Here is a 12,512-nt window from a genome sequence, read left to right on the forward strand (position 1 = left end):
TTAGAATCATAGAATAGTAGAGTTGGAAGGGGCCTATAAGGCTATCAAGTCCAACCCCCTGCGCAATGCAGGAATCCAAATCAAAGCATTCCTGACAGATGGCTGTCCAGCTGCCTCTTGAATGCCTCCAGTGTCGGAAAGCCCACTACCTCTCTAGGTAATTGATTCCATTGTCATATGGCTAACAGGAAGTTTTTCCTGATGTCCCATCGAAATATGGCTTCCTGCAACTTGAGCCCATTATTTCGTTTTCTGCACTCTGGGACGATGGAGAAGAGATCCCGGCCCTCCTCTATGTGACAACCTTTCATGTACTTGAAGAGTGCTATCATATCTCCCCTGTCTTCTCTTCTCCAAGCTAAACATGCCCAGTTCTTTCCGTTTCTCCTCATAGGGCTTGGTTTCCAGTCCCCTGATCATCCTTGTTGCCCTCCTCTGAACCTGTTCCAGTTTGTCTGCATCCTTCTTGAAGTGTGGAGACCAGAACTGGATGCAGTATTCAAGATGAGGCCTAACCAGTGCTGAATAGAGGGGAACTAATACTTCACGTGATTTGGAAACTATACTTCTGTTAATGCAGCCTAATATAGCATTTGCCTTTTTTGCAGCCACATCACACTGTTGGCTCATATTCAGCTTGTGATCAACAACAATTCCAAGATCCTTCTCACATGTCATACTGCTGAGCCAAGTATCCCCCATCTTATAACTGTGCATTTGGTTTTTTTCCCCTAAGTGTAGAACTTTGCATTTATCCCTGTTGAATTTCATTTGTTGTTTTCAGCCCAATAAGTTCCTTTGAATTTTGTTTCTATCTTCCACGGTATTAGCTATGCCCCCCAACTTTGTATCATCTGCAAATTTGATAAGCATGCTCTGTACCTTCTCATCCAAGTCGTTAATAAAAATGTTGAAGAGCACTGGGCCCAGGACCAAGTCCTGTGGTACCCCACTTGTTACTTCTGCCCAGTTTGAGAAGGAACCATTGATAAGCACTCTTTGAGTACGATTCTGGAGCCAGCTATGGATCCACCTGACAGTTGTTCCATCCAGCCCACATTTAGCTAGCTTGCTAATCAGAATATCATGGGGCACTTTGTCAAAAGCTTTGCTAAAGTCGAGGTATATTATGTCCATAGCATTCCCACAGTCTACAAGGGAGGTTACCAGGTCAAAAAATGAGATAAGATTAGTTTGGCGGGATTTGTTCTTGATAAATCTATGTTGGCTCCTAGTAATCACTGCATAGTTTTCAAGGTGATTACAGATTGACTGCTTTATAATCTGCTCCAGAGTTTCTCCAGGGATTGATGTTAGGCTGACTGGTCTGTAGTTCCCCGGTTCCTCCTTTTTGCCTTTTTTGAAGATAGGGACAACATTATCTCTCCTCCAGTCATCTGGCACCTCACTAGTCCTCCATGATTTTGCAAAGATAATAGAGAGCGGTTCTGAGAGTTCTTCAGCCAGTTCCTTCAATACTCTAGGATGCAGTTTATCGGGCCCTGGAGATTTGAACTCGTTCAAAGTGATTAGGTATTCCTTGACCATTTGTCTATCAATCTCAAGCTCCAATCCTGCCCCTTCTACTTCATGTTTCCTGGAATAGTCACAGGTCCTTTTTTGGGAGAAGACTGAGCCAAAGTAGGAATTGAGCACTTCTGACTTTTCTTTGTCATCTGTTATCATTTTGCCATCCTCATTGAGTAGCTGTGCCACCATTTCTTTTCTCTGTCTTTTACTATGGACATACCTGAAGAAAGCTTTTTTTGTTGCTTTTAGCATCCCTCGCTAACCTCAGCTCATTCTCAGCTTTAGCCTTCTTGACTAGGGTTGCCAGGTTCAGGGCCAGAGACTGATCCTGTATCTTTGGGAGAAGAGAAAGTCAGCCAAGTACAGGTGTTCTTACAACACTGTAATGGGAAAAACCACAAGGTGGAATTCTCCCTTCCCCCTCCACAACTTTTAAAGATATAGAAGACCTCTCGGAGGCCAGGCCTGGCAACCAGGAGGTCTTCTGTATCTTTAAAAGTTGTGGAGAGGGAAGGAAGAATTCCACCTTGTGGTTTTTCCCATTACATAGTTGCAAGAACACCTGCACTTGGCTGACTTTCTCTTCTCCTAAAGATACAGGATCAGTCTCAGACCCTGAACCTGGCAACCCTAACATGAAGCATACTGTAACAAGGGCATGAACTGCTTACCAGAGGCCTGCGGTGAACCTTCAGCTCACATGCTTCCTACTCCCTTTGCACAATGTATTTCCACCCCCACCTAATTTGTAGGCAAACTATAGTTTGCTGTTATGTTTGCACTTGTACTGCAGATCAAACTTGCTGACTGGGATTATGCAGCTATGAGAGTGACTGTGTACTATAGTCAGCATGGATTTTGCATTCCACAATGTTATATTGAAAATACCCCCATGTCATTCTGATGCTTCCCATAAGCTCATTTCAAAATAAAACCTTACAAAATGTATAGTCCTGAACTCAGAAGCGCTTGCTTAACAACCCCCTACATTTTCATGGTAATACAAAAAATTATTGGAGAGAATCGAGAGTTCAAAGTGTAAAGAGAGAGAAAAACATCAGATCCCTTTTGGACTTTTTTCTGTCAGAGTTCTCATGATTTGTTGAAATTAATTAAAACTCAGCCATGTTCACAGAGTACCTGTAATCCTATTACTGACCTTGCCCCATATGCTGGCCTTCATCTTCTGCAGTTTAAAAGTTTAAAAAATGCCTGATTTTTAATTAATTTAAGAAATTTAGCATTGAACTCAATGAAAAACACAGGCATGCTCAGTAAGAACCCACTGTCAGTGTTCTAAAAGCCAAACTCACAGCTGCTGGACTTGCCTAATCAGGGATCCACATCCATACCAGACCTTTATTTCACTTTAGACAGTCATGGCTTCCCCCAAAGGATCCCGGGAAGTGTAGTTTGTGAAGGGGGCTGGGAGCAGACTTCTATTCCCCTGACAGAGCTATTGAGTGACTTTTCCATGCTCTGCTCCATGCCCCCCAGTCTATTCTGGGTTTTCCCCAAATCCTCCAGAGCTCCAGTGGCCAGAGTGGTTTAACAGTCAGCTGCTCTGATTGAAGCTCTGTGAGGGGAACAGGGCATCTTGAAGCAACTCTCAACACCCTTCACTAACTACACTTCCCAAGATTCTTCGGGAGAAGCCATGACTGTCTAAAGTGAAATAAAGTGCTGGTGTGGATGTGGCCAGTGTCAGCTTTGGTTTAAATTTGGGTGGGAGACTACATGTGCCTGTTGTAGAATAAAAAACCTGGAAAAGAATGATACTGTTCACAATGTTTTCCTTTTGGAAAGGAAAGGAGCTGTCCCTCTGCCCAGTGCCCACCCATCCAATCACCTCCCCTCCCCTTCCTCTCTCCCCCTCCCCACCCTGCTCCTCCCCCAGGTCAGTTTTACCTATCCTAAGCATGATTGCACAGGTGTAAATCCCACTGAACTCAAAAAGCATGCAAATGATCAAACTGCCCTCCCCTCCCTCCCTCCCTCCCTCCCTCCCACCCCTTCTCTCTTACTCCTTTCCTCCCCCTTCCTTTACCCATCTTTCCCCTCCCCCATTCCCTTCCAATTACCTCCTTCCCCCCTCCTCTTTCCGCTCCCCCATGTTCAGTTTTACCCATCCTAGCTATGATTGCATAGGAGTAAATCCCACTGAACTCAATAAGCATGCAAATGATCAGACCTGCCTTTCTCCTCCTTCCCATCTCCTCCCCCTTCCTCCTCCTTCCTCCTCCTTCCTCTCCTCCCCTCTTCCTTCTTCCTCCTCCCCAACCTGCCCCAGGCCTCCCTCCCCATGGTCAGTTTTACCTATCCTAAGCATGATTGCATGGGAGAAAATCCCACTGAACTCAATAAACATACAAATAATCAAACTTGCCCTCCCCCTCCTGCCTTCTCCCCCCCACCTCCTCCCCTCCCCACCCCCTGTGGTCAGTTTCACCTATCCTAAGCATGATTGCAGGGGAGTAAATCCCACTGAACTCAATAAGCATGCAAATGATCAATCCATTCTCAGCATACTTGCACAGGATCCCATTTCTTACCTCCTGGATTAAAAAACAGAGAAATTCACTAATACACAAAAAAAACCTTGCGGTTTAAGACCTATAGCCAACAGTTATTTCTATCAAACTTTAAAAAGCAGGAAAATTGGGCAGCTATAGTGAATGCACCAGGGGAGCAGGAGACCTGAGCTCCTCTGTGAGATATCGTACTGCCCTACAAATTTGAATGCAAACACAATTTGGGTTGGTTTTTCACAGTTCTATCCACTTCCTGTGAAGCTTGGAAGAATTTGGTAGCATTAGTGAATAAAATCCTAAATTACAATCCTGATTTGTAGGCCAAAGGCAAACAACGGCTGTTTCATATACAGTAGTTAACAATGGTTTGTATTCAACTAAGTCGCCCTGTTCACGCAAGGACTTCTGTTTGTGCAATGGAACTTGCTCTCCCTCTCGGTGCCCACCCATCTGCTCCAGAGGGTTGGGGGGGGACCCAGAATAGGTGGGAGGGTGCAGGGGGAGGAGAGGTAAGGGAAGTTTTTAAAAACTTGGGGCAGTATTGAATTAAATTGATCCACTAACGCAAGGATTTTTGGCTGCATGAAGGAAGTTCCTCTCCTTCTCCTTTCCTCACACTCCCAGTGCCCTCTCAAATCTGTTCTGCGGTTTCTCCCCACTTTCTGGAGATTTGGGAAGGGTGTGAGGGCACACAGGGAGAGGAGAGGGAGGGGAGGCGATGCTATACCTGTGGAAATCCCTGTGCTAGTGGATATATTTTGTTGAATACCACCCTAGGGCGAGAGGGGATCACAATATGCAACAAGAGGAGGGAGAGCGCAAGCCCACAGTTTATTCACATGCTGAACCATGATTTAATGTTACCATGTAACCACACTATTGGAAACTAAGGGCCATAGCAAGGATATTCATATAAGAATGTCATCACAAGCAAGGTAATTGCTACAACAGTTTTGCATTTTCTATTTTTTTGCAAACTAATTTGTTTTCATTTTTAGGCAAATATCCTCACCTTCAACACACTACAAATCGCTTAAGGTACCTACTCAGAATATTAACAGCCATATGTAGACTTCACATATAAAATATCAATACTAGTTTCATTGGGCTAAGGAGAAAACAAAGGGAGTGACATTCAGGATTGAAGCTCGATGCTCTGTTCTGGTTCCATGGCCCAAGACAGACTAACCATCCCAGCACCATGGAAAGCTCCTAGTCAGCAACTTGCTCCAACAAGGGTTTGGAAGTGCTGAGGCCTTTTGAGGCACTGCTTCTGGCCCACTTGTCTTAGGCTTTGCCCCAAAAGGCCAATTATCTTGCTTGGCCTGCACTTTTTGATCTCCCCCCCTCCTCCCAGGCCCACCCATTTATTTATTTAATGTAAAAATGGCCTTCCCACCATATGTGATAGTAGTTCCTTTTCTTTTTGTTGACATTTCCAGTCATTACTTGGGTATTTTCTATTTATTCTGTTTGCTGTCATACGGCTTATATGCTATATGGGGGGATTTTCTTGATTTCAACTATTTTAAATTGTTGAATGTTCAATCATGTTATCATGATTTTTCTATTTTTTTAAATACTGCTTAACAAAAACCCCTTAAGCATTTTACAAAGGGGAAAAACCAAACTACAAACAAATTATCTGAGGGAGGGGCATTCCAGAGGGCAGATGCTATCTCTGAGAAGGCCCTCTTCAGTGTTATTAGATCCTTTTATCTAAAAAAAATGTGATCTTAAATCCTCCATTTCTACTTCTCTATTATCTAATGCTGATTTTAATGGTGAAACATTTGGGCTTAATACCCTTTTATATTCTTCCTGTATTTTTAGCCATTTTGCCATTATTTTTTTTCTTAATTCTGGTTTTATTTTCCCTCATAATGGTTTGTGTAGAGAAACCTTTAACGAGTCTCTCTCGAAATGAAGTATTCTGGAATTAGAACATATTTTCCAGTCTGAAAGTCAGCTAGTGCAGTTTGTCATATAGTGCTATTTTATATTTGGGGCTGATTGGGAGGAAACAGTTTTTAATCTGGTGCCGAAATATCAGCAATGCTATTTCTAGGGAAAGGGCATTCCACAATCAGGGCACCACCCTACTGACTTCCCCCTGGTGGCAGAACAGGTCTAAGGACCCAAGCAGCTGATAAAGGAAGAGGCTTTTCTTGATACCTGGGTCCCAAGCTGCTTAGGACTTTAGAAGTCAACATCAGCACCTTACATTTAGCCCAGAAACAAATAGGTAGCCAATAAAGATTTTTCAGGATCAGTGTTGCATGATCCCTTATGACTGCCCAGTCACTATTCTTGCCACAACATTCTATACTAACTGTAATTTCCAAACTGGATTTAGGGACAATCCCATGCAGATTATTATTATTAATAATAATTTAATTTATTACCTACCCTTCACCCTCAGGTCCCAGGGCAGTGTACAACAGTTTAAAATACACCCTTAAAAACAACAGCAATTATTATTATTATTATTATTATTATTATTATTAAATTTATTTCTACCCCGCCTTTTGGTCAAAGGCCCTCAAGGCGGCTTACAAAAAAATAGGCACAAGCATAAAAATACATCAATGAAGGCAATACAATTTACAAAAATTAAATAACAAATATTTTTTAAAAAAAACAAACAGCAATTACAATTTATACCCCTGCAGATGTTGCTGGACTGGATTGGATGTATGCATTGTCACCTATTCCCACAAATGGAACTTGAGAAACAGTGAACGGTCACCTATGCCATGAATAACATCAGAAACGGATAGGACAGAGTCATTGAAGTTGTTAGGAGTTGCTGGCACATTTCGTTGGAATCAGCATGAATTACCGGGAGTCTTCTGACAGTGCTGTTGAAATCTTAGTGCTGCTTGCAGCAGCTTCATGACGTGGGCGGAGGAAGGGTCCAGGCTGTCCTTCTCAGCCATGAGTTCAGGCAAGGACTTGCTTTCGGGCTCAGCCTTGGCCGAGGATTCGGCGCCGGGCAGCAGTGGGGTAGGGGTGGTGCTGGAAGCTGGCGGGGGTAAGCCGGTGGCCGAGGGTGGCAGGAGGGGCGGCTGCTGAAGCCCGTGGCGGCCTCCATGAGGAAGACGCTGCCTGAGGTGACTGGAGGCAGTCTGAGAGAGCCACAAGGCCTAGAGCCCTAGGAACCCACTGCTGGAAGTCGGCGGTGCAGAGCCGGTGGCCAAGGGTGGCAGCAGGGGCAGCGGCTGAAGCCCATGGCAGCCTCCACAGGGAAGACATGGCCTGAGACAACTGGAGGCAGTCCAAGGGAGCCGCCAGGCCTGGAGCCCTGCCCAAACGGGCAGCAGCAAGGTCAGGGGCTCCTCGGTGACCCGGGGCTGCAGCTTGCCCCGCAGCTGGGCCCCAAGGCAAGAGGTGGAAATTCTGCAGCTGGCCCAGCACAAGCAAAGGGCAGCTTTGCAGGTCTGCCTCGCTGGTGCTGGCCTGGAACTTCAGCTGTATGTTCACCATCTTCAGGTTATGGCAGCCTTGGCGAAATCACCCGTTGTTGCTCCAGATGTAATGGGTCCAGCAGGCTCAGATGCCAGGAGAGGCTGACAATGATCAATGAGCTCCCACCTTCATTTCCAGATGAGTCTGACCTGCAGGCTTTCAGTTCTACAACCTTGCTTTGGCTATACTGTCCAACGTGTGGGAAACAAATGAAGGTGCATTGAAGAGCACTCTGTGTTATGTACAGGCAAAGTGAATTAATGCTGCACTGTCCGCTTAGTTACCATCTCCCTGCTTTGAGATTTTTGCCTTTCTTGCTGCAGGCGTCCAAACAGGAGGTGTTAATAGAATAAAAAGCAGTTTGTGTGGCAGGGGGTGAGGTGGCAGATCAACAGCAGTGGTGCTGCATTGTCTGGGATGAGATTGGCACAGGGAAATATGACAGTGCAGAAGTCATGGGAGGGGCAGGTTGACAATGCTGATGTCCCACAAGTGTGCACATACCTACAGGGCACCACTAGCAACCCAGAGCTCCCCTACATCCTATCCCGATCCCAGTAAACATAACATTGCCACTGTTGGGAGACACTGCCAATCTGGGAGATACCCACCACCTGGAGCAAAATACAATGGATTTCATTTACTAAAAGAAGGGGTGAAGCCATAGCAGGCAGCAAGCACCACAAGGTAGCTTCAAATTTCACTCAACTCTCTCTCTGGCACATTAAGTCAATCATACTGGAGCCCTTAATCAGTGTGCATTCTAACATCAACCATAGACAGACACATATGGCATGTGACATTTTTACTTTGAAATCCACAGCATCTTTTGTTTTTGAAAAATGTAACTCATATGTATTAAAAATGTGCTAACAAAATATACCACATTATGCTGGCTTACATCTGATATTTTGTTACTCTGTCCTGTACTATATTTTGTTTAGTCTTTCTGAGGCAAACTGCTGTCCCCTACTGTTAGGAAATTAGGATTGTTTTATTTCTTCTTCTGAATATTCATATCAGAAATACACCCAGGTGATTAATATTTATTTTGACACAATGTTGCCAGCACATTTATCTGGCAGAAGCACACACATTAAATTACTTTTTATATTTCTTCCAGGGGTTTACATCCATCATCCTTATCTGAGTTACCAAAGCAGTTTACAAAGAACTGCAATTTAAAACAAAAACATTAAAAGCAACACAGTGTAAAAGAATAGCATAAAAACTAACATTGACTCTTTGGAAAAGGATAGCTTATTGTTTGTTAACACTCAGCTTCTATCTACATTATTAGTCACTTTTACCATTTCGAAAGCTCCAGGAGCAGATTACAAAGGAGAGATCACTGGAGACATATATTATCTTTGCAATATTTGTTTTATTTACAAATATACTGATACAGCATGCTGGAAGCAAATAGGGTCCTGCAAGCAGACACCACAGTCGCTAGTCCTGCATCAGGTTCACAAAGAGCCTGTGTACACAAAGATGCTTCAGCCAACTCACAGCTCTCAACTTTTCCCAATTTAAAGTGTTTCTCCCTTTGCGTCTGTATCCCCAAGTCAGGAATGTGGGAGCTTGGAAATGAGTTATTGCATCAGCAACGCAGCAGCTCAGACTGGAAGCGTATGTGGGAGCTAGAGGCTCCACACCTTCTAAGCTTTTAGCCACACTCTGATCCAGACAGGTGCTTTCATGTGCTTTCCTCTCCTTCTGAGTAACCTCATTTGCAGCTAGCCAAGCACTATGGCAGTGGTTCTGAAGTGCCTACCTGCCTCACTATTTCTTCTGCTTCTGTGGCCCTGGCAGAGATTAGGGGATGATTTCAGAGTTGACCAGAAACCCAGGCAGCTGATTTGTGTGGACCTCCAATAATCGGATAGCAATGTCCAGATCCAATGGCTCTTCATGGTCACTGGCAATAATGGTTGCCAGGTTCAGGCCTCAGACTGATCCTGTATCTTTAGGAGAAGAGAAAGTCAGCCAAGTGCAGGTGTTCTTGCAACCCTGTAATGGGAAAAACCACAATTTTCTCTCTCGGGTCTGTACAGAGCCCCTCAGGTGACAGGTGCTGAGGTGGCACTCTACAATGTTTAATCCTTTATCATTTCCCACTTGTTTGCTAGCATAGATATTCTACATGATAAAAAGCAAATTAAATGGACTTTCACAGTCATTCACATCCACTAGATGAGCCAGAATGCTTTGAGCTAACCCAGTTCATTAGTAATGGACAAAACCCAGAGGAAGATGGACACACTATCCCTACCGAAATCTAATGGTTAATCACACATCAATCCTAATTCTTTTCATGAGGCCTGCTTCCCATGCTCTTCTGGATGGCAGCATGCCCACTTACCTGCCTTGCTAGGGCTCCAATCCTATGTGCATTTATACAGAAGTAAGCCTTTGTGCTACAGAAACTGCTTCTCATCACATCAGGTTTTACTATTATTGCTTCAGATTTTTAATGTTTAATGTATTTGTACGTTTTAATTGTACATCGCCCAGAGTGGCTGGACAACCAGCCAGATGGGCGACTAATAAATTTAATAATAAATAAATATCTATGCTAGAATGCAAGCGTGATGCTTTTTCACCATTTCTCACCTGCTTGTAATTTTAGGGGTTTTTTTTGAAAAAGGAACCTTAATTCACAATAGTTAAATATATTATACTAGGAATTTAATGTTCCTTTCTTTATAGACAGACATTAGGGAACCATCAGGAATAATAATAAAAAAACCTTGGCATAAGGGCAAAAATCCACTTGAAGCTATCTTCCTGGCCCACTTCTGTAAAGACATACCAGCCACTCATGTACATAAAAGGGGAAGGAGTCCAGCAACTGCAGTCATGTAACTGACCTGCGCCCTTAAAATTGCAACACACAGCAGAGCTTGTGCTGAAAGTACCCCAAGCACTTCCTTTCAACAGGGATTCTGCCCCTGTTGCATATGTGCAATGGCAGCATATGCCAGTATGATACTTGATCAGTTGTAGTCTCAGATATTTCCATCAGGACTTCTTCGTCTCACTATCCCCCCCAAAGCATGTGTCCCAAAGCCGCTCATTTAGTAAATATTAAGAATAGCAGTTTGTTTTTGTTCCAAGCGTGTACCTTCATCAGGACATTTTTACAAGAGTAACAGTTGCAGTTCATGTGTGGCCTCTTGAAGCATCAGCAGTCTCATCTGAAGGCCACTTCACATGTTGTATTTTTAAGATATACTCTCAAGATGGTTTATATATGCACTTAAAAATATAAAATTTGAATGCAGATGATGTATGTATAATTCACTAACAGGCAAAAAACCTTGCAGTTTAAGAACGTACCTAAAACCAACAGCTATTTCTATCAAACTTTAAAAAGCAGGGAAATTGGGCAGCTCTAGTGAATGCACCAGGGGAGCAGGAGACCTGACCTCCTCTCTGAGATAGTGTACTGCCCTACAAATTTGTCATGATGAAAATACAATTTGGGTTGGTCTTTCACAGTCCAATCCACTTCCTGTGTAGCTTGGAAGAATTTGGTAACATGTGCCACTGGGGAAGGAGGAGGGGGGAGGGGGAAGGAGGGGATTGGAAGGGGATGGGGAGGGGAAGGGGGGTGAAGGAAGGGAGAGGGAAGGGGCAAGAGGGAGGGGATAGGAGGGGGAGGAGAGGAGGAGGACAGGTTTGATCATTTGCATGCTTTTTGAGTTCAGTGGGATTTACTCCTGTGCAATCATGCTTAGGATAGGTGAAACTGACCTGGGGGAGGGGCATGGAGGAGGAGGGCAGGAAGGAAGGGGAGGAGATTGGATGGGTGAGCACTGGGCAGAGGAGAAGCCCCTTTCTTTTCCAAACCAAAGCTGTCACTGGCCACATCCACACCAGCACTTTATTTCACTTTAGACAGTCATGGCTTCTCCCGAAGAATTCTGGGAAGTGTAGTTAGTGAAGGGTGCTGACAGTTGCTACGAGAGGCCCTGTTCCACTCACAGAGCTTCAATCAGACCGGCTGACTGTTAAACCACTCTGGCCACTGGAGCTCTGTAAGGCAATAGGAGTCTCCTCTCAGCCCCTTCACAAACTACACTTCCCAGGATTCTCTGGGGGAAGCCATAACTATCTCACATGAAATCAAAGTCTGGCATGGGTGTGGCCCCCTGATTAGGCAAGCCCAGCAGCTGTGAGTCTGGCTTTTAGAACACTGACAGTGGGTTCTTAGCATGCCCAACTTTATCATTGAGTTCAAGCCAAAATTTCTTAAATTAATTAAAAATCAGGCAGGTATTTTTTTAACTTTTAAACTACAGAAGCTGAAGGCCAGAGTATGGGGCAAGGTGAGTAATAGGATTACAGGTACTCTGCGAACATGGCTGAGTTTTAATTAATTTAAACAGATTATGAGAACTTGACAGAAAACAGTCCAAATGGGGCCTGTTTTTTCTCTCTCTTTTTACACTTTGAACTCTCGATTCTTTCTGACTGTTTTGTGTATCACCTTGAAAATTAGAGGGTTGTTAAGCAAGCGTTTCTGAGTTCAGGACTATAAGTTTTGCAAGGTTTTGTTTTGAAGGAAGGATCAGAATGGCATGTTTTTGTTATGAGAAGGATCAGAATGGCATGGGGGGTATTTTCAATTTAACATTGCAGAATGTGAAAAATCCATGCCGACTATTGTATACAGCCATTCTTGTGGCTGTATAACACAGGGGCACTTGTTAGAGAGCTGCAATTTACAGCGGCCCTCCACTAAGTGTACTCTGTGGGAAAACCATAATTTATCTCTGTATTGTATGTGAAATAGCCCTGACTAAGTAAGCTTTGTCTTCATTTTCTGCCCCAACCCCAAGATCAGGCTGAGATCCAGTTAAACACTCCTCATAAACTTTAGAAAAACTCCCAATGATTCTGAGATGTCATACTTATGTGAAGTGTATATTTTGTTACAAGCCTTAAAAAAAAAAAAAACAACCCACCAGAAAACTA

This window comes from Rhineura floridana, chromosome 7, assembly GCF_030035675.1.
Source record: "Rhineura floridana isolate rRhiFlo1 chromosome 7, rRhiFlo1.hap2, whole genome shotgun sequence".
In the NCBI taxonomy this organism is placed as follows: domain Eukaryota; kingdom Metazoa; phylum Chordata; class Lepidosauria; order Squamata; family Rhineuridae; genus Rhineura; species Rhineura floridana.